Source organism: Amphiprion ocellaris, chromosome 15, assembly GCF_022539595.1.
Source record: "Amphiprion ocellaris isolate individual 3 ecotype Okinawa chromosome 15, ASM2253959v1, whole genome shotgun sequence".
NCBI classification, from domain to species: Eukaryota; Metazoa; Chordata; class Actinopteri; family Pomacentridae; genus Amphiprion; species Amphiprion ocellaris.
Genome location: NC_072780.1, coordinates 14,367,968 through 14,395,226, shown reverse-complemented (window position 1 = coordinate 14,395,226; position 27,259 = coordinate 14,367,968).

The window sequence follows — 27,259 nt, the reverse complement described above, 5'->3', positions numbered from 1 at the left end:
CATGGTTAAATGTGGAGTTAATAGCTGGTCTTACATGGTGGCAACTTCAGTGTCTATGACTCAAGCCTCCATTAGTCCCTGTGGCTTGAAAAAAAAAAGAATACTGCCTTCACTGAGCAGCAGAGCAAACAACAGCATTCTTGTGTGGGTTTAGTAAAGCCTCAACACAAGTAACAAAACAATGTCCTTCATTTAAACTTGAAACAAGAGTTCTATGTGATAAAAAATGTCACAAATGACTTGTGCGATCAATTCACCCTTGTTTGCACACTGTTTGTCCTCAGTTCTTTTCAGAAATCAATCTGTAATCTTATTAATATTAAATGGGCTATATAGATCACTTCTAATTGCTTCTAATTGATTCTGTTATGTAAGAGGAATACAGTAAACAATGATGATGTAAAAGAAAATGTTGAAAGTAAGGGGAGCCTTGAGGAGTCGAGGGAAAAAAGTAGCTCAACTTAAGGGAGAATTTTTAAAACTACACTTGAAAAACATGATCTTTGAGGGACAATAAATAATGTATCCATGTTCAACATTTAGCCGTCAGCTTTGTAGGGTTTACAGGTCTGCTTGGGTTTGAAAGTGAGATGTGAACCTGCCTGCACCTGCTCCTTTAAAAGGATAGTCATTTTGTGAAATATGCTTATGCACTTTCTGGCTGAGAGGTAGATGAGGAGGTGATTACCGCTCTCTTCTCTGTCTCTTAAAAATAAAACTAGCAGCTGGTTTGCTTTGCTTAATGGGCAAACTGGAAATGAGGGGAAGCAGTTCATTTGGTGCTTTTAAAGCTCATTTCTGTAATCTGTGCAAAACCTTTAGTTTTAAGTTAAAACATCATGCTACAAGTATAACACACTTGAATCTCAAACCAAACACTGGTTGAGTTGCATTGTGGGTAATGTACACCACATCACTATCCTTTTTTTGCGAGGATGAAGAATGCGTGGAACAAAAAAAGTGGTGTTTTTGATTCTGGTACAATGACTTTGATGCTTTTCATCAAATCGCCTGTTGTTAATCTGATTAAAGAAATGAAATCCCAAATCAGTGGAGCACATCTTTGAATACCTTAGCAGACTTGTGACAATTTACAATAAGTTGTTCTAATAGCGAGAGCTTCTTAAGATGCATAATTTAATGTTTTATAATCTAAAATGTCATCTCTTAGCATTCAGCATATATTAGAGGCTTATCCAAATGTGGCTTAAGCCCTTAAACCATGAACAGTTTCTGGATGTTTTTTTGCCCCTTTCACATGCTTTGGCTAATTTTTTTTTACTGCAGTGTAAACCTGTGCATCCATGGAAACAGCACAACCACATCTAGAAGTAGAGACAACTCAGAAATGTTAAATTAAATTAAAATGTTCAGTTCCATCTTTGAATATTTTGGGAAAATAAAATTACATTTAACATTTTTCATCACGCTCACAGGTGATACTAACACTGGAAAAACGGAAAAAACTACTTTCAGTCTACATTTTTATTTTGTTTCCATACTATCCGCTTTGTGGAAGCACAGCCTGTAGTTAATCCGAAAAGTTTCTGAATTTTGGACGACAATCGAGTCATTAATAACTTTGCAGTTGCACTGAGGAGAACAAGACTTTTTCTGGTTTTGGACAAACAGGTTTTTTTTGGCCAATTTTTAAATGAGACACACAGGAAGGGGCAATTCTAATGAAATATTATTATTTTAAACTTAGATTTGATTAAGTTTTCCAATAGAACAGCCCGACACAGATGAGTTGTTCATGGACTATTGGAAAGTTTAAAATCTGACAGTTCTGTTCTTGCAGGTTCTGACTGATAAATAGTGTAATTTAGCAGATTTTTAAAAGATAACATGACTTTCAAACCCGCAGGCATCTGGGTTCAGAGGTTTAATGACCAATTAGAAGTTTCTCCTTTCCTTATGCAGTTTGTGGCAGTAACCCAAGCCGAAGCCAGCTACCAGCACATAGCACTAATTGGTTTGTCAATAGTTAGTCAAAGTCATCTTTACTTTTTCTCTTGGCAACTCAAAAGGTTTTTTTCCCCCTTAACATTACAAGTCGCACAGTCAAAATCTTCTACAGTATATACAATGAGATCATGGGCAACACAAGCAAAACATTTTCCAATAATAAACTAAAATTGTCTAAACCACTGGGAATCTTGAGCAATTCCCCCTTAGCAAGTTTATTTAGTGCATTATTGACTGTTTGCTTGACAGCTAATGTTAAGCATCCCCGACTTTCTGTTTTTCTGCCTTGCATTGCAGGTCAAACAAACTTGAAAAGCGCCAAAGTCATTATGCAATTAGATTTTCTGAACGTTAAGATCTTACTCCTTTTGTGGCCACGTAGTAATCTATGGTCCATCATGTGCGCATATCCAATTAAAACACTCCATCCTCTTTCACCACGTTCCTATTTTCACATCCACCAGTAGCAGTGGGAAATCTCAATAAGTAATGTGAGCTTCCCACTGTGACTCCTCTAATCATTCACCACATACTGTACTCACCCTTTAGCTAGAGCAGATCTATCCGTTTTTAAAAAGCAACCTAAAAGATTTATTCTAATGATTTTCATCAGTGAAGAGGGTGGCAGCTTAGCATGAAAACCCAGCCATGTGAACACGTTTTTGAGACGGAATGTGCATTAGGGACACATCTGATTTTTGGGAAATTGAATTAGAGAGTTCTTTGTGTGGGGAAATTCACATAAAAACCAAACAATGGTAAGAAAAGGGTAGAAAATAAAGTGTGAAGGGCTTGGACCGAAGTAGGGAATGCTGGGGGCAAGAAAAAGGTTAATATGACAAATAATTGGAAAGCGGTACAGCCACAGACAGAGTTATTAAATTGAATCCAGGGTGGATGTGAAGACTGTTGGTTCGATTAAAGATAGTATAGGGTGCTTTAAATTGGTTGCCAAATATCCAGTGCTAAATCTGAGGACAGTAAGTATCTGGAGCAAAACAAGGACCCGGGCATCTATTGTGCCTCGAGTTCCATTTCTCTCCCAACATAAAGAGAGCATTCCCCAGAATATGAGAGGACAGGATCCTGAATTAGATATGGAGAGTTAATAATTGATAGCTGCACAGTCGCTCACAGACACACATGCTGAACATACACACTCGCGTACAGTATCTGAACAAGAATTAAGGATCTGCATTGCAAAGGTCATGAGCCGGTTGAGGTTTTCTTTTTCGCCTATTAGTTGTTTCTGGTTAAATTAAATGTTGAGCTTCTCACATGGAAAAAGGCTTGATATTTGGCTCACTGACAGGGGACATTGAGTTGGTGGCTTTAAACCACTAGGAAACAGCCCCTCTGCAGGGTGACGGATGATGAAGTGACCCACATATAAGATGAATTTGAACATTTAAAAGTGCTAATCAGAGAACAAAATGAAGTAAGTAGATGAAAAAGGTCAAATGGGTGTTCCTGCACATAACGAATGCCACTCCAAAGCCTCAGGTTTATCTGTCATACAGACCATAAATCCCTCCAACTGGTCAACGTGCCTTTGAACTGGGTATGATTTAGGTGACAGTGGTTTGCAGAGCTCTGCATATAATAAGTTGCCTTAAAAAGCTTTAAGTAGACCAAAGGAAACCAGGGGAGAGAAGCCTCTGTCTCTCATCCTTGTCATCTCAGCTGGGACAAGGTGTGACCGATTGCTCCTACTTGATCGACTACTTTGCATGACGTACAATCAGATAAAATGGCTATCACTTGGGCTCTATCGCGCCATAAATCACAACTGAGATATGACGGAATATGTATTCTCTTTCATCATAAATCATGGTTATCCCTCATCTAAGAGTCAATTATCTAACGCGCAACAAATGGCTCAGCAATAACCTTGAAGAGAGGGGATACATGCGGGGAGGACAGCTTGTGGGTTTGTTGAGTCTCGTCTAAAGCGCCGGCCACAACACGGCATTATTTAAAAGCTGTTCGAGACTGGATTTATGGAGATTTGACAACATTTTGAAAAAGTTTTATTTAACATTACCCATCAGAGTGTGATGATTTACTGACTTCACATTCGCCCGGGTGAAAATGGATGTCAGTTTTGATAAGTAAATGGATACTATTTCATCCTAAAGCTCTTATAATGATGGTACAATATTTTATTTTCACACTAAGCAACGGGACGTAGCAAAGGAACAACTTACATTTCATGAAGGCAGTCAGTGATCAGAAGCCACCCTTGGATGTTGCTCTGTGCCTCTGTACTTCAAACATTTTCCTTTGTACTTAAGCCTCAACTCTTGTTAGTGCAGTGCACAGCATACAGTCTGTTCCATGTCTGTGTCTTGGTGATCCTTATAATTGCAAACATGTGACTGGTCAAAGAAAAGGAGTTGGCCTTTGTTCTGTTAAACCACATTTGTTTGATTTGGATTTCACAGTATATGTACGTTGCAACACAAGTCCGCTGACAGTCCCCGGCAATAATGGCGTGCTTTAGGCTGAGGAACTTCACACGGGCAGACACCCAATGTAACTCCGATGTCGACAAAAAACAACAAAAAAGTCAACAGAGATAGCAGGAGTTGCCCACGCCCAGTTATCATTCTCCAGTCACACATGTCTGTGTATTCATGCTACTTTATTTAATATTTCAATTGTTTCGGTTTTTAAAACATCTACAAGGACAGATACTGTCTTGAGGTTATTAGCCAGCAACTTTCTGCTCCTAAGATTCTACCTTCTAGGTCACCAAGTAAAGTTGGAGAGAGGATGATGATAGTTCGAAAGAAAAGAGGTTTTAAAGATTTTTAGTGCCCACTCCCAGAATGATGGCAGGGAATTGGGGAGATTTAACAATAAAGTCAGCGACAGGTTGAGTATGTGACCTCAGCAAGCTTGTATTCTTCTCTCAGGGACCCTGTGGTTTAGTGGGCTGTGTGAATTCTTCGTTATAGGGTTTGAAATCTCTCTGCCTTTCACTTGATTTTCCTTTTATTCTGTTCTTCTCTCTCTTCCTGAAACATTTTCCACATTTCTAGCATTTCTCCCACTGCCTCTGGTAAATGGATCTGTGCACAGGAAATTCTCAGCTCTTTCTAAGACAGATTTACTCTGCAGATAGAATCTCTCTGCCCAGCCCTGGGTGCTGACCTCTTCTTTGCCATAAGGGATGTTTATCAGTGATTGCAGGGCACTGATTCAGTGCCGAGGTCTCCTTCTTCCACCCTCCACCTGGTGTACATTTTTTTCTCCATACACTGTAAATGGAAAAGAGATTTCAGGAACCCAGTTGTTGAAATGAATTGCCAATTGATGTCAGAGCCCCTCAATCAATTGAAACTCAAAAATTATTGGTATTTACTTAGCGGTGAGAAACTAAGGGCCCAGTACTTCTGCAGGGGAATTTCGCACAGAGGCCGGTTTGCTGAACAACTAAAAAGACTGTGAAATAGACCCGTGTGCAGATTGCAGATGGATGTTAGCCAGTATGTAAGAAGATGGAGAGAAGGTGGGAAGTGGAAGAGAGGAATGAGTAGAGTAGATGTGTTGTGCATCAGTGAGGTGAGAAATTACAAGAGCTGCACAGATGGCGTGCTCTCACCTTCATCAAACTCTCTCTCCATCAGTCTTATCTGACCTGGCATCGGTGCCACATGACCTCCTCAACGTGCCTTCATATGAGTGACTGTAATTGTTAATATTTAGCATTTGCTGCTCTGAAAACTTGCTGCCTACTGGGTCTTTCCATGTTAAAATCCTCTGGTGTGCTGGAGGTGATGTGTTTTACGTGTGGAACAAATAGGTAAACTACGGAGTGGAACACATGGGTTTAATAAGCAACAAAAACAGCATCACTGACAATTTGAAATGAAAGTTTTGATCGATTATGATTAGTTTTTTTCCCCACAAAACTGCTGTTTCAACTGCTTGCACTGAGATCCTACTGTAAAGTAGACTTGTGATTGTGTTTGTTGCAGGTCTGATAAAAGGCTCATTTGAGATGAATTGCGCCTCCCATGGGGGCGGTGTTAAAGTTGGCAATCAGGATGGAGAGTTTCAATCAGTCTTAAGTTTTTAGAGAGGAAATGTATTAAAGGGTTATCAGACACATGCCAATTTTTACAGTCCTTGATAGTTTTAATGATGAAAAGATGGCTAATTAAAAAGCTATACAGCAGACCTGTAACTGTCCAATTATATAAATATATTGAAAATACTGATAAATAGTCATAGTTGAAAGAAATACAAAATAATAGCTTATGCTACTGATTTGTAACCAACCCCACATTTCTTATGAGAGGTGCTGATGTTGCTAAGCACATCAGCAATTAAATGAGTCCAACCATAGTATACAATAGACCAGATGTGCATATTGTAAGTACTTTATGATCTTTAATTTGAATGTATTCCACTTCCCTGACTGATAAACATTACCATGAATTGCAAATGTAGTGCACATTTATTCTGTTAACAGACCAAACCTTCAAAATTAGACAAGCAAAATAAAAATCACCCAAACTGAAATTAAAAGTTTTATCAAACATCATGTTGTTGAGTCAACATCTAATCCAATCAGCTGTTGGATCAGGTTCAGGCGTGTCCTCTCAGGCCCTGCAGTCACCTTGATCGCACATTGCTGTAGTTTACCAATGAAACATTTTGGCAAGTTGGGATCAAGTCAGTCAGACATCTGACTGGCATGTATTTTGTGGTGATTGTCGGTGATTGATTCTATGCAGGTCTGGCTCATTTTGAACAAACCTGCTCATGACACCAACCAGTAGGTTAATCTGATATTCCTGTAACTGTTAGTCTAACTTTAAATTAGTTTGACTGTGGCTATTGAAAGTGACATCATTTTCAAACAAGGATGGGAAACTTTAAAAACCCTGATATCCACGTCCGTTGAAAAACAGCCAGTGTGTCAAACTCAGCCCAGTCTCGCTCTGTGGCTTTACATGTGATAAAACATCCTGTCACAGCTGACTACTGCTCTCTTGTTGAAGTGGTTAATGCATATTGCTTCTATTAAGTCAAATATAACTCACCTTGTTTACTTGAATATTGCTCTTTGTGTTAAGGCTCCTGAAGTTTGTTTGGTTACTGTCCTCATAAGACCCAGAGCTGTGAAGAAATGTTGAATTATTTATTTATTAGTTGCCACATCAGCTGTGACCTGTTTTGCCCTTTGTGCTATGCAGGGTGTTTGCAGTGTGTGCTCAAGTTGTGTTAATTGCTTGTTTGTTTGATTTAGCTTTGTTTTAGAATTGTTCTTTAATTACCGATATTAACTGACAGAAGTTATTACAGAGTCAACATGGTTTGAAGTGAATGTCAACTAAATCGTGTTGTCTGCCAGTGAGGTGCCTTTTGAGCTGCAGAACGTACCACTTAGTTTTATTCAGTCAATGTAGTTTGTTTTATATATATATATATATATATATATATATATATATATATATATATATATATATATATATATATATATATATATTCAGAATATATGAAATTTTAAGTGTTTTTATTTGAAGAGACAGAAATCTGAACAAATATAACAATATAAAGATCCCCGTCCACTTTCAGTTTAATTTAAACAACCAAACCTCATCTGATCCATAACAAATGAAAACAAACAAATATACATTATTCACAAATACATTTTGGATAATTTCAACCTGTAGTTTAAATAATAAAAGAGTGTATGCCCAGCAGTTGTTAAGGTTCAGTTGTTTTGCATACAGAGAGATTAAATTCAGATAAATACAAAAAAAAAAAAAAAGTGGTAGAACAGGAGAGAAATTAAGCCTTTTACTTTTTAAATGAGACAAAAAACTGATAATTTAAAAACTTGGGACAAAAATCCCAACAAAACCCAACTTAAGCTGTGATTCTATCAATCAGAGCATTGGTTTAATACAATGACAATACAAAAGCGAGACAAAAAGGAAACACAAAACAACAAAAACGAGAAACAAAATGACAAAAATGTGAGACAAACGACAGTCAGACGAAAAAGACAAAAAACAACAAAAACAAGACAAAATATTACAAAAATGAGAAACAAAATGAAACGAGACAAACGACATGAAAGAAATCAAAAAGACAAAAAATTATACAAAAAAGTCACAAAGTGACAAAAAATGGGCACAAATGAAACAAAAAAAGACAAAAAATAGACAAACAACACAAGCAAGACAAAAAGGAAACATAAAACGACAAAAATCTGACAAAAAACAACACCAAAAAAGACAAAATATTACAAAAATGAGTCACAAAATGACAAAAGAATGAACAATCTAGTATTTTACTTTATGATGAAAACAACTTGTCATGGTCTAGAAATTAACTTAAATTTAACATGGAATTCAGACATATATTATGATACAACACGAGAAGACATAGGTTAGAAGTAAAAGATTCACATACAGTTTTGTATTTTTTTAATGCAGTACTGTCAAAGTAGCAGCTAAATGCACCAAAAGGACATTAACTGTATGAATTTGTGTGGTCAAAATCTTCATGCACACAAATAAAATAAAGTAAATGAAGCTAACATGCAGCTTATTACGCTTAAAAAGAAGATGTTAATGTTTTTCAGAATTAGTCAAAGTCAGCTTTATTGTCAATTCTTCAATATGTACCTGACATACCAAGAATCTAAATTTCGTTACTCTCTCTTCGTGCAACAGTAGACATTAAATAAACACTTAGAAAATAAGATATTAAAGGGCAAAAAAAGAACAAAGGAAGCAAAATTAGAGCCGAGCAACAACTAAGAACTAAGAAAAGCAGAACTGTGTGAAATGTAAACACGACCATGAGATAAAGTGACAGATTTAGTGCAGATTTAGAAGACTTAAACCCTCATGTGCTGCTGTTTTATGTATTTCATTCTGAACAAACATCCTGAGCAGCTTCTGAACTCTGTGGAAAGGACCACTCAGGACTTTTTGTTTGCCTGAGAAAACACTGAAGACTTTGCATTTTCACCAGAACTTTTAAATAACTTCATCAATTTAAACCCTATAGTCTCATTTCCTGATCCCCAGAAGCACCTGACTTTAGCTCCTGGCAGGTTTTAGGTGTTTTTTAACCACATCAGGTGTTTGTGACTAACCTGTGAGCGGCTCTATAACATGACAGAGTCCCTTCCTTCAGCAAACTTGTAGAGTTTTCATAGATTTGCAGTTGTGGCTCCCACGCTGTGGAACATTTCCCCTCTCTGTGAAGTCTGAGAATAGCCTCTCCATTTTTAAAACTTGTCTTAAGAACCACTTGTTCACCCTGGTCTTTGACTGAGCAGTCACCATCAATGGACTTTTTAACTGTTTTATTTTACTGTTTTGCTTTTATTGTTCTCGTATTGTTGATGATTTATTTTACTGTAAAGCACTTCGGTTGTCCATAGGCCTTTAGAAGTGCTCTATAAATAAATCTGACATCGACATACTGTTATTTTAAGATCTACGCAGGAAAATGCATTCGAGAAAAGACGCCGATTCCGGCGGTTTTTGGGCGCTGAGAAAACTGCGCAGGTACCAACTTCTTGCCAAATACTGCAGGATGTTGGATTCAACCAAAGATGTCTCCAAAAAGCAAGAAGAATGGACTGGAAGTGGAAGAACCATCACTGAACACCGTGGCAAGAGACCCGGCTTCAGTTCTTGCCAAGAACAAATCTGATTTGTGGGTTCAACGCGAAGAGCGGAAATACCAGCTGTTGGCCCCCTACCGTGGAATCACACAGTCACTGTCTGATGATGAAGAAGACGAAGCTCCAACAGTAGAAACCAACACTGGAGCATCCTCAACGACAGACCCTAAAAGCTTTGCCTTCAAAGCACTGGACGCCAAAACAACCAGCGAGAGAGCTGCTGCTTCCTCTGATTTGTGTGTCCTGCAGAAACATCGCGGATACAAACAACTCGCCCACTTCCGCAAACTCTCCAACTCTGTGGATGACAGTGTCTTCCAGGTGAAAGCTAACAGTGAAAAACACCAGAACCAAGATCCAGGTAGCTTCACCTCCAGAACACTGGAGACCAACGGATCTCAAAGGAGAGCCGCTGCTTCCCTCGAACTCCTGAGGAAACATTGCAAATGTGATGAGCTTCTCCGCTTCAGGAGAGTTTCAGAAGCTTCAGAAGAAGACAGATCAAACAGTGGAACACCAGAAACCAGCTGCACTTCTAATATCAACAAACCAAGCAGGAAAGTCACCATTATCCACCATCACCCTGACTCAGATCCCAACAGGAAGTCTTCAGACGTTTGGACACATCGCAGGTATAACTGGTGTCCTTATTATCTAAGAATCCCTGCAGGAGATAACTGCTATGCACAAGGAGACACCAGGACGACCAGTCCAAGACTAGCAATCTGCCGCCGTCCCAGCAACCAGGGTTCAATTTATGAGGACAACGTCTTCCGTTCAAGAGCCCTGCAGTGGTACCCCAGTTACCAAAGACGCATCAGCCAAAGTTCTGACAGATCAGCGTTTCCTGCTGCTCAAAACCACCACCAAAGACCTCCACATGCAGCCTTTTATGGACAAACATCTGGTGAAGCACAAAGACAGACCAATGACTACATCTGCCTGAACTGCAAAAACTGTCAACAGCAGATCTACAACTCCAAACACGTCGACTGCCAACCGAGAAGATTCATACCAAAAAGATTTCAGCAACAAAACTGGAGACGTGTGCAGATGCTCCAAAGTTCAAGTGAAGTTTTGCAGCAACAAAGAGCCGTCAATGGAATCCCTGGCAACCAGAGACAGACAGGAAACCAGCCGACAACCACCAGAGACCACCGAGTTAAAAGCCCTCAAGTCTATGATGCTGTTTCCAGTCTGATATCGAGATTTTCTAGTATCAATCTTTGATACTAAATCTTTCTCTACATCTCAGCTAAATGCAAAAATAAATGCACTTGAAGTGAATACATGTAAATACTGAGTATATTCAATGAACTAAATTGATAGTTACCTATTCAGTGTTCTTTAAACTCTGCAGATTCAATGGATACAACTTCATAGTGGCAAAACTCTAATTTTACATCTGATTGAAGATGCAGTCATTTAAATGCATGGTGCCCATAGTTAGAGGTTCTAACATCCACTTTAATGCAGGATTTAAGATTTTCCTGTTGGTTTGTCTTCCTATATTTTATCCCCAGGTGTGGCATTTACCCAAGAAGTCTACATAATATAGAATAAACCTTGTTTTATCTGATCAGGTCAACTTAAGATAAAAAAAAAAAGGAAAATGTTCTACATTCTTCTATATTTGTAATGAAATCAGCTTTTTGAGCTCCACTATTATTGATTATGTCATTGGAATGAATATACAGCAGTGTATTACACTTTTTGACACACAGCACTGTTTAATACTAACACATCTGAGGGATTATTTTGTGGGGACCTTTATTTTGACTTTTGTGTATAAGGTTTAATAGGTAGCGTAATGTTTGTTAAACACATCAAGTGCAATATATACAGTCATGGAATGCCTCAAATGACTGGATTTTCCGACAAGACAATGCCCCTTGCCACGCGGCCAGGTCAGTTAAAGCCTTCACCAGAATATTCAAACCATGCTTTGGCTGCTCAATCACTAGATCTAAATCCAATTGAAAACCTGTGGAAAATCATCAAACGCAAAATGGAGAACCACAAACCCAAAAACAAAGCAGTTTGAATTTGTGCAACAGGAATGGGCTGCTGTGACAGCAGAACAATGCCAAAAGCTGGTGGAGAACATGCTAAGACGCATGGCTGCAGTCATCAGAAACAATGGTTATGCAATCAAGTACTAACTCCTGCATCATGTGACTAAAACAGAAAGCAGAACAATGTCAGCTATTGACGTAAGAACTTAAGTGATTTTGATTATTATCAAGAAAACCATGGAAAATGTCTATCAACTCTAAAATTAAACTCTTATGAGCTATTTTTGTTATCATTGTCTTTGTCCAAACAAATGTACCTTTAGTTACACCAAGGCATTAAAATGAACAAGAAACTGGAGAAAACAGTGCTGGTCTAATCTTTTTTTCTTTGACTGTATGTATATACATGATACAAATTTTGATTTGTTTAGATTTATTACAGCACAGTGTTCCTGTAATCCACCTGACTCCACTCTCCTGCTAGGATCAGGATAATCCTATTTTTTTTGTAACACAGGTATCCCAATCATCCTAAAATGTTTTGAACAACACATATTGAAGGTTTGATCCAAGACTGGATTATGGGATCTAATCTTTTCTGAAATGTCAGAATCCTTTCTTTTGAAGAACCTGTTTTCACGATAGCCAAAATATGATCAGATTACTTCTGACCAGCAGGGCCCAGGGATGCTTTTATATTGCATTCTATCATTAGCCCTAATCAATGTATAGATAACACGGTTTTAGAGGAAAACACTAGAGTGTTGCAGAAAAGTGAACTAAAGCAACTAAGTATGCAGTCACACATTATCTACAATGTGTCTCCAAGGCTGAGGAAGACAGAATTGGCCCTTCTCACCCTCCTTCCTCTGTCTCTTCACTCTCTCTTTCTCCATAGGAGAAGAACAGATGCGTAGGCAGCACTAAAGCAGCAGCTGATTGTGTTTGTGATGTTTATCGCTCCCATAGCTGCTGAAGATTTACAGTGAATATCTCTTTTATTGCTCACACAGGGCCTTGCATTTACACCGGTGCACCAGTTTCCCTCCTATATACCTTTGGCCACCCACAGTCGACTCAGCACCCGTAACCACAGCTTGCGTCTTCTGCCATATGCAGAGCTAGCTTTAAATGAGGGCTCCTGTGTGCATGTCATATCATTAATTGCAGGAATTTGTGAAGTCCTGTTGTTAATAGAAACATTCATTTATTTGTTATCCGCTGCAAACAAATGCCGGGGGTAAATATCAAGGCAACGGTGTTACATGATCATGGTCTTCATTGGGATTGTTAAGGTTGATCTGTGGAACAAAAGGGAAACCGTTGCCTTGGTTGCTTGCTTGTCAGCATTCATTGACTGCCATCAATAGTGGCTTGCATTTGAAATTATGTTATTTGTATTCAGAGGAGTAGTGAACTTTAACCACAATTTGCACATATAAATGAAATCCTGCTCCCAGTTGTGGCTTTTGTAACGGAGTATGTATAACTGTAGAAGGAAGCAGATGGAAAAGTTATTAAGGCTTGTTTGTGTAGGCATGTTGGCGTACAAGGTCAGGTGATCTCACACTGTAAAAAAGAAAGTAGTAACTGTTGATCTCAAATTTTTAAATCAATCTGGCTTTGAGATAAAGCTTGTCTGGCCTGCAAACTTCTTCCTATCTTTGCCTTGACAAGTCTTTTCAAAGCAGTGTTATATCAGTATGAAATCCATATATGTAATTATGCATAGACTAAACATATAGCTTTTTTATTAATTTTAACAATTATTTGCCTGATTGTGGAAGAATATTAACACATAAGCTACTATAAGATTATTTCCAATGTTTTTATATTTATTCTTGTTTGTGTTGTTGACGTTTGTCTTCCATATCTATTGCTTTCTGTAGCTTTGTGTTACCACATATGGAATTGTATTTTTAGACTGATGTAAATATATTTAAAAGTTACTAGAAGTGAGCATGTATAAGGAATATTTTAGTACCATGTAAAATGTTATACTAGACACATTAGGTGCATCTGTAAGTTGTATAGTAAAGCTTTCAAACAAGGGGTTCACTACAGTTGCACACAATACATACAGCAAAATGAAATGTTTTGCACATCCCAGCTTGTTAGGAAACAGAGATCAGGGTGCAGGCTCAGTTATGATAAGGCTGATAGGGTTAAGGAATAGTGCTGAAGCTTGGACCCCCGACGTTCAGTAATCCAAAGCTTTAATCACTGAACCACCAGTTATGGCTTCATTGTGATATTTGGTGAAATACAGCAATTCTGCATCAGTTTTGCAGCAAAAATACTTTTAGTATAATCTAATGTATCCTCTATAGCTCTCTTGTTTTTCAGGGGATGGATCGCATGCAGTGCACATTTGTCTGATTTTGAAGAGATTCCTCTGAAAATTGTCGCCTTTGAAGTAATTCAGACCAGATCTTTTTTGAGCTTGGCTTGAGATGCTCACAGCACGCAGGGAGACAACGCTTTCACTGTGAATGTTAAGTGAGGCGCCAGCCATGACTTTAAGCAATACGTCACCTGTTCTACTTCACCGTGATTATTACTCATGCAAAATTTGTATGGGTAAGCTGATACAGCTTATCATTTTCAGTATGTGCGTACTCTTTTTTCTATTAAAGTTAAATTTGTAAAACAAAATAAGGATCCTTTTACAAATGGCTCTTGAATTTGACTATATTATGAAATGGTTGAGTAGTTTATAACCAACCTATACTGTATTCAGGCATATAGGTGAATAAGAATATTCAAGTTGGCAGAACTCTTGTCAAAAACTTGTAAACCAAAGAAGAGATGACAGCAGTAGTCAGACATAGAGAAAACTAAAAATCCATTGCATCTGCCACTTTGGAATTTAGAGTTTTCTCAACTTTTTATAGTACTGAAGGGAGGATTGTATGTTTTTTCAACAAGAAGTTAGTTGAAGGCTGAATTCATGACATTGAAGCAAGAACATCATTGTTAGGAATATCAGAATCAGGTGGACAAAAGGATTAGAATTAAGTTAAGATCACATAAGATAAAATTTTATTAACCCCATAGAAAATTCTTGTGCCAGATATTACTCTGAAACAAAACTAAATGAGATAAGATAAGAAATGCAGTACCCGAAAAGTAGAAAAAGAAGAAGACCTAAGTGCTATACATTACTGAAGTAAAAGAAGTAAGCTAAAATAAGACTAGAACAAATGAGTAAAAAGTAATGCTGGCAATTACAATGAGGTAACAAGTAATATTGCATATGAAAATGAAAAGTTACACAAAATAATGAAATATTACACATGAAATTGAAATATTGTACCTGGAAAATGAAATTTCAATGACAATGTACATAAAGTTGGCAAAACTATTGTTAGTAGGTATGGCAGCAGGTTTGCTTTTATTTTTTTTCATTTGTGAAAGTCACCCAGTGGAACTACATTCTGACGTATATCTTATATCCAATAGTAAAACAATAATGCAATGTGCTGCACTTTGATAATGTTCAAATATAAAAAATGTCCGTGCTGCGAGTCATACTACTCCAAAAAGTTAGTACACATTTGGCTGCCAGCCACTGAAATACAGCATCTTTAAGTGTTATGTGGGAAAGTGGGGTGTTTGAGGATTATAGTGAGATCAAGGTGCTCGTCTTCTGCTTGGCATCTGTTCAGAAAAGCCCTCTCTTTGTTGATCACGCTTGTTTTCATTTCATGCTTGTGGCCACGCTTCCATTTCACCATCATCCTCTCAGCCAGTCAGTTATCATACCTCGAGGAGCACGGGGTTGAGTTTGGCGGCGGCGGTGGTGGTGGTGTGGATGGAGGGGGTGTTCACATAAAGGTGAATGATACGGAAACTATCCATCCCCAGTGGAAGAGAAATGGCTGGATCTGTTGATGGAGAAACGGATGTAAGGTGATGGAGGGGTGATGGAGGGATGAAGTGATAAAAAAAAAAGCAAGTTGGAAGAAGCGGGGTGTGATGGAACGTCGGGGCTCCTGGAGTCCAGGTCAACCGCTGAACTCTTAAAGCACCCTTTTGATCATGACATGTCAAGGATGTGAGTAGAGAGAGAGCGAGGGAAGGAAAGCCGGGGAGAAAGATGGCACAACAGCCAGAAAAAATGCTCATCATTTGGCACCGAATTGAGTGATCCATTTCGGCAACTAGTGAGCACATACGTGTGTGTGTGCGTGCGCGTGTGTGTCGTACCTCCATTTCATGCACTGTCTCGCACCCATCACTCCTTATGGGTAGGTGGTGTATTGCTTAGCCCGTGGATTTGACGGACGGCACATCAGTGAGCCGCATCGATCTGGGGAAGGGGGAAGAGTTTGGTGGAAGGAGGTGAGGGTGGGGGGGAGTTGGAGTTTGGTTGTCACGGACAGAGAGATGGAGGATAGTATCAGGCATGCAATCTCACAGCCAGGGACCCTGGCGTGGAGGGATAGGTCGGGGCCATCCATCTCTGTGCATTACCCTCAGCCGCAAGGACATTAAGCCAGAGGGATAAGGGTCTGTCTGGGAGTGTTTAGAGCTACGCCTGGTTATCTCTCTGCGGGGACCACAAGGCTAGAAGCCAGTGTTACACCCAGGCAGATGGACACTTTCTCTGCTTTGAAGCCTGTCGAAGTATAGGAGCAGCAGAGGGCGAGTGCACGGTTACAAGGCATTCACAGGCTTTTCTTAGTTTCTTTTGTCCCCACTTTTATGTATTTAGCATCAAGTGCATTTTGTCACATCTGAAAGTATCCATAAGAGAAAGAGAGTATGGTGTATCGTTTAGCTGTAAACCTGTGGTCACATGAATGCCCTGCATAATTTATCTTCTGTTCTTCCTCTGACTTTAGAGAGGTGGTTATGAATTATTTCTTTTTAAATCTACAATACAGTATCCCACATTCTCTGCAGATTGATTACTGCTCGATTGGACAGTCACGACAATTGAGTCGGAATGAAAAATTAGAGTTTGAGGCGTGGAGGGGAGAAAGATACAGTACAGAGGGGAGAGAGGCTGGAGCTCTAAGTCTGCACATTTAATCAGACATAAGTGTCATTGAGACAGCGTTAAGCATTCGCTTCCACCAAAGAGCCAAGTGCTGCTCAAATCAAAGGCCATGCTGCTCTGAGAATACAAAGCAAAAATAATTAATAGCTTTAGGTCTCACACTTGAGCATAAGTTGTGTTTTACCTTCAATCAAATCAATCAGATTTAGCTTACTGAAAAGCACAGTAGTGCAGAGTTTAAAAAAAAAACCAAAAAACATTGAAACTTATGAGTCCTTCAAATACTTCAACCAACAACAGAATAATATGATGAATGGAATTCACATTTGTGAACTTACGTAAAAGTTTAAAAAAAAATACAAAACAGCTGCAGACATGTTGCTGTTCCCAGCAGACAAAGACTGTGTAGACAAACGAGTAAGCAAATAGGACTGTGTGGCATCTCTGTCACAAATGAGTCCGAGGCCAGTCTGCTGTGATAAGAGAACAACAAAAAAGCAGTGCCGATGGGTCCTCGAGGACTGTCTAAATGAGACGGGGATACGTGTGCGATATGCACTGTTTTTCACTCTAAAAGCCCATCTGTTGGCTGCCTGGCTGGACACTCCCCTGGTGCCATGATGTGGGACTCCTCCGATCAATACATGCTATCAGACTCAGTCATTGCTGATTAACAGGCACACACAGACTATACTGCTGTCCACGAATACACCAACAAATACTTCTGTGTCCAAGAAAAGGTAAACAGTAAGTTTAAAGCCTTTGATAATAACTGTGAGCTGTCTTATTACCATGAGAGGTGAAGTGATTCCTCTCAAGTGTTGTTTAATTGCTGCTGTAGTCTTGAAAGAAATTTAGTGTTATTAAAGTGTCATTTTCAAAATCTTGATATGCATGAATGTCTGCCGCATCCACCGTTATCAGTCGGCATTTTGCAATTGAACCTATACCATCTAAAATATGTCAGCATATTTAGAGAGTAAACCGTATGAAAGTTTGAGGAGAAATGCATTTTAGTTGCTGTTTTCCCAGATATCTGAAAACATCAGCTCAATAAACCTCCCAATGTCACTTAGTAGGAATGTTGAGACATCCATAATAACCAGCAGATGTTGATTCTGTGTTAATTGTGATTATAAAAGTCACAGTGGAACAGAGGAAGCAGCTGACCTTTTTATTTAGTGAACAATAAAGAACACCAGGATAAATCCTGCAGCATGCCGTGCGGTCGGGTTATTCAGATGTTTTGTGAAGTTAAACATAATTCTGGAGCAGATTGAATTCCTTTTAAACGCCCAGCTGGTAACAAGTGGAGGAAGGCTTCCTTCACTTTCATGTTTTTGGTTGCTTTGACAACAACACAGTCGGTCATAGAGCACTGAAATATTGGTTTTATGGTTTGGTCCATCCTACCACTCAGTGGCGAACAACATCATTTAGAAAGCATCATCCTCTCTAAATGAGAACGCAAATCTTTCACTGGACTCTGATACACAAGCGAGCCCCCCTACATGCAAATACATGAGAACTGCTCCTCATTCATTCGCATACACAAGCTACATGAGCACACTGTGAGACCAATGAGGGGAACAGCAGCCCATCTATTCCATTTCATGGTGAATTTTGCTGGCTGTGAAGGCGCTGTGTGTTTGTGGTTGTAAGGACTTTATGTGCAATTTTGTGTTTTTTGTTTGTGTGCGCGCCTGCTGGGTGTATTTACTTACATCACACTGTCTCAGTGTGCATATGTACACACAGCTGCCTCTGGAACACAGCTCAGCTCTGGGTGATCCAGAGGGAGCTTCTGAGCTTTGATATACTTTCATAGCAACACGAGGGGATAGTGGGGCTGTCAAGAGACCCCGACAAAGCCAGCATCAGACCTCACTGGTAGGTGGACGTGCTGTTTGAATATAGCAGACAGACGCTGCTGAAATCAACACCATCCGCAAATGTGCGCGTGTGCTAGCGTGTGCATATTCATGCGCAAGATCAACTGTTTGCCCTCACAGCAGCGAGGATCTCTGCCATGTCAATAACAATGAGAGCAGCCAAGATTTTAATGGGAATATAATCTCCTGCCTGTTTGTTCTTTCTTTGGCACTCAGTGCATTTAGTGTGCCTGCTGCAATTCGGTATGCAGGCAGGAGAGGGATGGAAAAGGAGGTTGAATTTGATCAACTGAAGGACAGCTTGTTAGTGTGAAAAGGTAAGACTGATAAAATGGTAGAAACAGACAGGAACAGGCATTTTAAAAAAAGCTAAAATATAAAAGAAATAAGCAACCAATCCATCTCTGGCTGTCTTGATGTTTTTTTTTTTTTTTTTTTTTTTTATCCTATTCCAGCCTTTTCACCTCTACCTCTCCACCAGTACTGTTATTATAGCATCTCAGCCTTCCCTATGTCACACACATACTCACAACTAGAACCAGTGATCCTTTCCTTGGCCTCTGCGATACCAAAGACCTCTTCGCTAGGAGATAACGAGTTCCTCTAGAAGAGTGAGTGAGACAGGGTAGAAGTGAGATACAGAGAGATGTGGCCACTGATAGTAGGAGAGAAATAACACTCAGCAGTGCATGACTCCCACACACTTCCTGTGACTAATAATGTTATCCATAAGGTGGCATGGGGTATTCTTCCTTTAGTTTGTCTTCCTCCCTCTCTACCTCTCAAGCCAAGGATGCACCCAGCTGCCCAGTGCTCGCAGTGTACATGCGTGTGTGTGTGTTACAATGGATAAAAAAGAAAACACACAGTGATATTCTTGCAGCTGGGTCAGTAAAAATACTGTTTTTTTCCAGTCTTAGTAATTTTACATAAGATAAATTGTATTTTTTGTCATTTGAATGTTTACTGAAGGATATTTAAATATTTAAAAATAATTAAACAACAATTTTCTTTCAAAAAACACATCAACATTTTGTGGTTATTCACAATCATTTTACAACAGGAAGTTAAATTGAGTCCATTTTGTATTCTGCAAATATGTTTTTTGCAAAAAGATACTTTATCCATCCGCTGGGGGGAATTTAAGATTTCCAGTAGCTAACACGTTAGAATTACGAAAAATAAAGAAAAACAACTTGTGTTTTAATGCATCAGATAATGCATAAGATACGTAGATTACTTCTTTTGCTGTCATGAGAAGCTTGGATGTTCAGGTTGAAATATTTTATTGAATATAAATATCATATTATTTAATATTAGACAGTGCAAAACAGTCTTAAAAGTCCATTAGAAGAAATGATAGCATAAAAATGGGCTAAAGGGGAATACAACTGTAATGGAATACACAGTGTCATCTCTTCTCTTCACTTTAGAGATAAGGTTTATTCAAAATGATGACAAGCGCAGTGATCCACACAGACTTGTAGATGACAGAACAATCCCGAAACCGGAAAAAAGATCAAATTTCATTTAGTTGCATAGATATTCCTTAACAATGCATGGAGTGGGTATCCATCTGACCTGGTTTTATTAGAGCCTTGAAATAATTAAGTGACTACAATATTAACAACAGATGAAAAAAATACTCATATATGGTAGGACATACTTAAGTCGAGTCAATTACCTAAATATTCATGGGACCTCAAGATTTTGCCCAATAACTTTAAAGTATTACTACAGTGGTGCCATTAGTAAGACAATGAAATTTAGTCAAGGTTTAATTTAGGTGTGTAGACAAAACTGTTGGTACCAAAATCCGGACCATGCACTTGGAGAACCAGAGTTTAAAAGCCATTACGATCAAATGCCAGTCTTTTAAATGACCTAGCCTTTTTTTTTTTTTTTTTTTTTTTATAGCACATATGCTACTTACATTTATCAAAATGTACTAAAATTGATAGATGACGTTGCCAGTCCTATACTGCAGTAATCCTCTGCTTCACTATGTTGTATTTTCTCAGCAGTGGACCCTGGCTCATAAAAAAGCATGCTTCACTCCTGACAATGTGTTATGAAATCTCAAGTGATCAATAAAGTCATCTGTGTGTGTATATACTGCACAATCAGTTTGGGTGGCTGAAGTGTCATCTTCAACTCTGATGGCTGACTGAGCTGCAGTGACGCTCCTGATTGAAACTCCCCGAAGGCATGGAGAGGGATGTAAAACTTATCTCTCTTCGCGCTGACATTCTTTCATCAGCTGACATTGAAATACAAAGAATAAGTAAACTGCTATTAAGTATTAAAGACTTGGATAGATATGTTTATTATTCCCTGAGGGACATTCGTTTTCATCATTACCTATATCATCCCAACTTCTAGGAGGAATCTTAGTTGACACCTGATCTCCTGGCATATGCAGTACGGGAGTTCCAGTAATAGATGAGACCAGAACAGAAATGGGGTGAAATTACAATGTTCCACTCACAGCTGTGACACGACGTTTCAGATATGCTGTATTGCTTTGAATATTAATGTATAGCTGGGACAAGCAGTTTTAGGCTGTGGGATGCAGTTGAACAGAATTTGAGAGATCCAGCCTGCTGTGAGGGGTTTGCTTGATGAATAAAGGAGGGAATTCACGGTTTTTAGGTGTTTAAAATTGTACATGTTCTCACTATGCTTCTGAACAACTTTAAATTACAGCCAAATAACAAGTGAAGCAGTAACTGTTGAAATAATAAAAAAGCAGCCTTCTCTTTGATCGCTCTGTCAGGGGCCTGAAGAAGTAACACCTTGATTTGAACTGAAGCCAAGTGTTTTCTCTCCGTGTATGTTATGAGTCAAAACATGATCATGTTGCAAGGAAGAAGGATTGTTATTGGCTTTTAGGATGTAGTAGTGTTAATTCCTGAACAGATTCTAGTCGGATTTCATGAATGGTTACCGAAAAACACAGAGAAGTCGAGGGAATGTCAAATCAAGACATCACTTTGTGGTTGAAAAACAGTTCTAAAATCAAAGTTATTGCTGATTGTTGAGATAGTTGTCAGTTGGACGTCCAGCAAAGATAAATGTCAGAAGGTGATCAAGTAAGGACCCAAGCACACACACAACAAGCTAGTTGTGGTACCCAAAAGACAAACTTTAACTTGCTAAGAGGTGGGGAACAAGCAAAAGGTAAATGGGACATGGAAATCCAGCTGCATACAAACCATGTCCAAAGTGAATGTCAAAAGAAAATACAAAAAACACAAACAAGGGCAACAAACTAAATGTACAAACTGGAATCAGATAAGCAACACAAGGAAGAATTCAGACAGGTAAAGTAAGTGAACAGATGAAGACCATTTATATACAAAGAACTGACTGGGGAAACAAGACAATGGTGACACACGAGGGTAAAACTAGTGACAGCAATCAAAAGAGGATAGAAAACAGACAAAGGGAGGACAACTAGAGACTCAACGACAGGGATCTTTTCAAAAATAAATTAGGAAATCAGAACCAAAGAACGTGACAGAGGATTTTTTACACCTGTAGTCACAATCCTGCTATTTGTTAAAAACAGGAACGTAATACAAGCAGGATTGTATGTTAACTTTTTATGCACATGACAATGGTGCTGCAGTGGGTGACAGTTTTGTAGAAGGAAACACACAATCATAGTAGGGGTACAAAATGCCTGTTGACCTCTCATACTTTTGTATTTTATTTGAATCTTTTATTTTCATGCCACTCTGTATTTCTACTCCACCACTGTACAAGCTCTACCACATTTATCTGAAAGCTTTAGTGACTAGATACTTTACAAATTCATTTTCCACGCAAAACCTATGAAGAACAATTTGGTAAAGTTGAATAATTAGTTAATTAAAAATCTTGTCAAAATATGAAATTATGTTGATCATCAGATCACACGATATGGCAAATTTGGACTATTTTCAAAATTTTTGCAAACCAAACAATCAATCAATAGAATTTTTTTGAGTAGACGAGTCCATCATAATAAACACTGCTTAGCTGCAGAGTCTTAAACAAAATAGTTCAAATCGAGCTCCACCTCAACCACATGCAACAGTAAAATCCTACTTTTACATAAATGCATGAGAAAAAAAATAATGTTTCATTTTGCTGCATTTAGGATTTTCACTTTTACTTATATAACATTTTCAATGCATTTTTTGTAGCAGAGTACTTGCACAGATTGGTATTAGTACTTTCACTAAGTAGCACGTTTGGATACTTCCTTCTGAGTACTTCCTTCTGCACTGTCTGACTAAATCACAGCTGCCACTTTCCACTTCAGCAGGACGAAGGGATAAGAGAGGAAGAAACATCTGAGGTTTACTGCACTGTGGAAATTGCTTTTCACATAGGTATGTCCTATACATACTAAGTGCTGTGTATATGGTCATGCTGTAACTCTTCCTCACCTGTTTAGACACCATGGACAGGTCACCAGTCTATCACAGGGCTACATATAGAGACAAACAACCAAGCATGCTCACATTCTACGGACAGTTTAGAATCAGCCATTAACCTGAGCATGTTACTTGAACTGTGGGAGAAAGCCAGAGTACCTGGAGAAAACCACCAAGCTACTGTGCATCCATGAAAGGAGATGGCCTGCAAAATGAAATTAAGGGCAAAGCAAGAGAGATTTTGAATACAACAAAGAGTGGGAAAAGGATTTCCCTTCTATAACTTTTGACGCAAAATATTATTGGGGAAACAAGGAAAAGAAATGTACCTCAGGCATGATCACTTAATCATGAGTGGATCGTTTACAAACAAATATACTCCATTATTCTGATTTATTTCCATTTATAACATTACCGGAATGATCAGTAAACATTACAGCTCAGTTAAACTGTATATTTCAGCAGAAAGCATGGCAGAAATCACCAGTAGCATCCCTGCAGTTAACAATCCCTCATTTTGTCTTTGTTAAGATTCTCTTTTCCAGCTTTAAAATTATCTGCACCTCTGAGACAGGAGTTCCAAGGGAAATCAGATTCTATGGATAAGTTCTCAATTCTCCCCCACTCCTCGGGCAATAAAAATTACATAGGTCAGCCAGATGGTACAACTAGAAGGAAAAGTATCAAAAAATCTTGGCAAGATGACCATTTTTATTGGATTAATGCAGCCTGCCGTCAAAATAGGTCGGTCTGAAGCTTTGGACTGTTGTTGAGAAACTCAGAGTCAAAGTCACAGATGCCCTCAGGCATAAATCCACACCTCTGCCATTTTATAGACTTTCTAATAGTCATCCTAAATTAGAACTAATAGACTTCAGCAACTCTTGGAGGGGATTTGTGTGATAACTAATAAAAGCACATAACACATCTCTACCAATTAGCTAAGATTCCTAACCATGCTGGAACTTTTGTTCTACTGATCAACAGCTTCATGCGCTTGAAGCAGGACTGCCTTTATCTTTTTAAAGAAGAATCTGAGGAACACATTTCCTGTATACTCTGTTTTTTGCTGTTTAATTTAATCTTTAAACCCTCTCAGTACCAGAACCGACACATCTTTCCAACTGGTTGTTATACTTTCTGCCCAGTGGATCGACTGCAGCACCACCTGGGAACTCCATGCCCTGTGGAAACTAATGGTAATGATATTCTTGCATTAAGTTCACTTATCACACGTAAATTAAATTTTGGGAAGTGCAAGGGGGAGTGCAAGAGACTGCATTTACTAAATTCTGAGTGGTGTAGTAGTTCTTCACAGTTTTTCCTCAAGCAATCATTCATTTTAATTGGGTAACTATAGAGCCTTAATGAGCCTTAATGTTGCGAATGGCTCTGCTGCCTCATGCACCTCTCAGCTGTCATGTGAGCATGGAGCAAGGTTTATCTCCCACTTCAAACTGCTTATGTCACCTTCAGAGAGCGTTCATATTCCTATTTTTCATTTCAAAATGCTGCTGTGCCTTTTTCTGTGAGTCAGGTGCAGTTTTAAGTCTGTTGGATGCTTTCAAAAGAGTTGTGTGGTTGTGGTCAAAGGTGAAAGATACTTCAGAGTTTAAACTATAGCAAAAATATGGCATTGATTCAGTACTGACTTTTTCTTTTGGTCTGTTTTTATACAGTTGCAGTGTATTTTAAGTAGACAGCATGTCAATAATTTGTCAATATACCACCCTCATCCTGGAACATATAGTTTAAAGCAAAGTCTGTTAGTCTGGATTTTGACCGCTGACATATCTTGCCCTATTTCCCATCACCCCTCCACCACTATATTGCAATGTGGATCGGTCCAAATCACTTTATGACTCGTTCACAGAGTACGGACCATTTACACACAATGGCTTTTCGTTTAGCAAACACATAGAATGGACAGCTGGTGGACCTTGAATATATATTTACTGAATCTGATATAAAAGTGTAGAGAAAAAAATAGATCTCCCAAAACCAAAGCAACCATTAGATTAAAATGTCTGTATCATATTGACATCCTGGCTTACCTGTTAAAGTATATTAATATATTCCGTGTATATATGACTTTGAGGCTACGTTAGACTACTTGCATGTGTTCTTTTCTTTTTTTCTTTTTTGGCTGCTGATGGTGTTTGTTATGTAGATGTATAGTTTGGAAATCATATTCAGAATCCACTGAGTAGATTGACTGGCCGACGGAAGTCTTTTATGTTCAAGCAGGGTCAAGATTTGTTGGTGCAGCTCTTGTTTTGACCAATAATAGACACCTTTGTTGCTGCCTGATTGATCAACCGATGATGTGCAAACCCCGCTTCTCATTTCCCAGTATTTACATTGTGATTTCTTTCCTCAACTGCAATTCTTAGTTCGTCCCACCAGAGATGCAAGTAGAAGAGGCAAAGAAAAGACACGAGGAGAGAGGAGGTGAGTAACAAGCATTTAACAAAATGAGATTCTCATGTCTGAGCTGTTTATTGCAAGGAATGTCAATTATAGTATGTGTTGTGTGGCACAGCTGCATGATCTGTCTCTTACTTTGTTGTCGCCTACTGCTGTATTGTATAATCTGTCAAGTGAGCAGAACAGCGTTCATGACAGCTTAGTGTAAATTTAGGTACAATTCAATTTATAAAATGGCTTAAGAATACATGGATACATGGATATACAGATGTTCTATGGAGTATAAAAGAGTAACATAGCACTATGCTAATAAAGAGTGACCCTTTTTTATGATTGAATGACATATGTTATATATACGCATTTGTCAGACCTCTTCTGACATGTTTTAAATATTCCAGCTGTATATTATAACTCTTTTGTACGTCACAGATCTCCACAAAAGTTCCACCGAGGATACACCTGTGCATCCTCCCTCATAGCTATTTAAGGAATTGAGAAACGCTTTGAGTTGGCATACCAAGATCAATTTTTGGGTCACAGACAGGAGAACTGAGGAGGAGAGGAGGCTCAAGGTAATGCAATGAGATGAGGACATAGAACCTACCGTGCTCATTTGCACCGTGCTTTAAAGCAGGCAGGAGCTGCAATGTGTGGGTGTCTTTATAACAATCTGGCAAGGACATGTACATATAATCAAGTAATTCGAATCTAAAGCCCTTTCCGGATATGCTCCCCGTTTGGTAAATCTGATGGCAATTGAGTGTCAAAATGCACACCGGTAATGTTTTCATAAATGTTGCACCTTCAATCTTACTACCTTGTAATATTTTCGTATAACTTTTAACACAACACAAATCTGAACTGCACCCACTAACATTGACGACATGCTCAACAGTATTTTGCGCTGTGTGAAGTGACTTGAGGAAGACTTTTTACACATTTTAGCACCAATATTCCCCCAAGAACATCATAGAGAGTACAACAGAAACTGTGTGCCCAACACACTCTCACAGCACGTCTATCTGTTTTTACTTTGCTCTACAATTTTAATTCTGTTAGGATACAAACTGAAATATCCATAATCGGAAAACCTTACTACAATAAAAACAAACATTAGCAGCTTATATTAATGACACTCGCCAACAATAAATGTAATCCAGGTCTCCCCCCGAGAAGATGTTGACAGGGAGCTGAAGTTTAGTTCCAAAAGCTTGTAGTTTTCCCTGAGTTAACAAACACCTGCAGCATCAGGCAACAGCAGGATCCATATGTGTGTCTCCAAAGCAATGTGCACGTGTGCTGGCAAAAATAAATAAACTAGGCTATTAATTATTGGGACAGTCTGATAAACTGCTCTTAGTTTAGATTTTGTTGCTTATTATTGCAACATAAATCACTTATTGTCTAATCTCGAATTGATGGCAAATATTATGTGTACTGTGGCTCTCTCTCTCTCTCTCTCTCTATTGGAGGTTTGTCGGAAGGAATCCCTGAGGGACGTTAACCGAAAAATGGCTTAAGTCTGAATACCAAAATCCGTCACTTTCACTGTTCCCTCTAAGCTGCGCGCGTGCGCAATTGCGCACTGCTGACACGGTCTCCACGCACAGAAAATCTGCGCTGCGCACAAAAAAATCCAACCTAAATTGTAAATAAAATAAACACGTAACAATTCATTCTGTGCTATTTTTCAGTGTGAGTCAGTGAGTGACCGGTGACTGGCTGCTGCAGCCAATGATGCGATTCACATACGTATTTACCATAGACTGTATATAATGGTATTTACGCAGCTAATCAACGTCAGGCGTCCTTATGTGTAGCCATCGTTGTTCTCATAGATATGAATGAGTAGATAGGACACGCCCCTT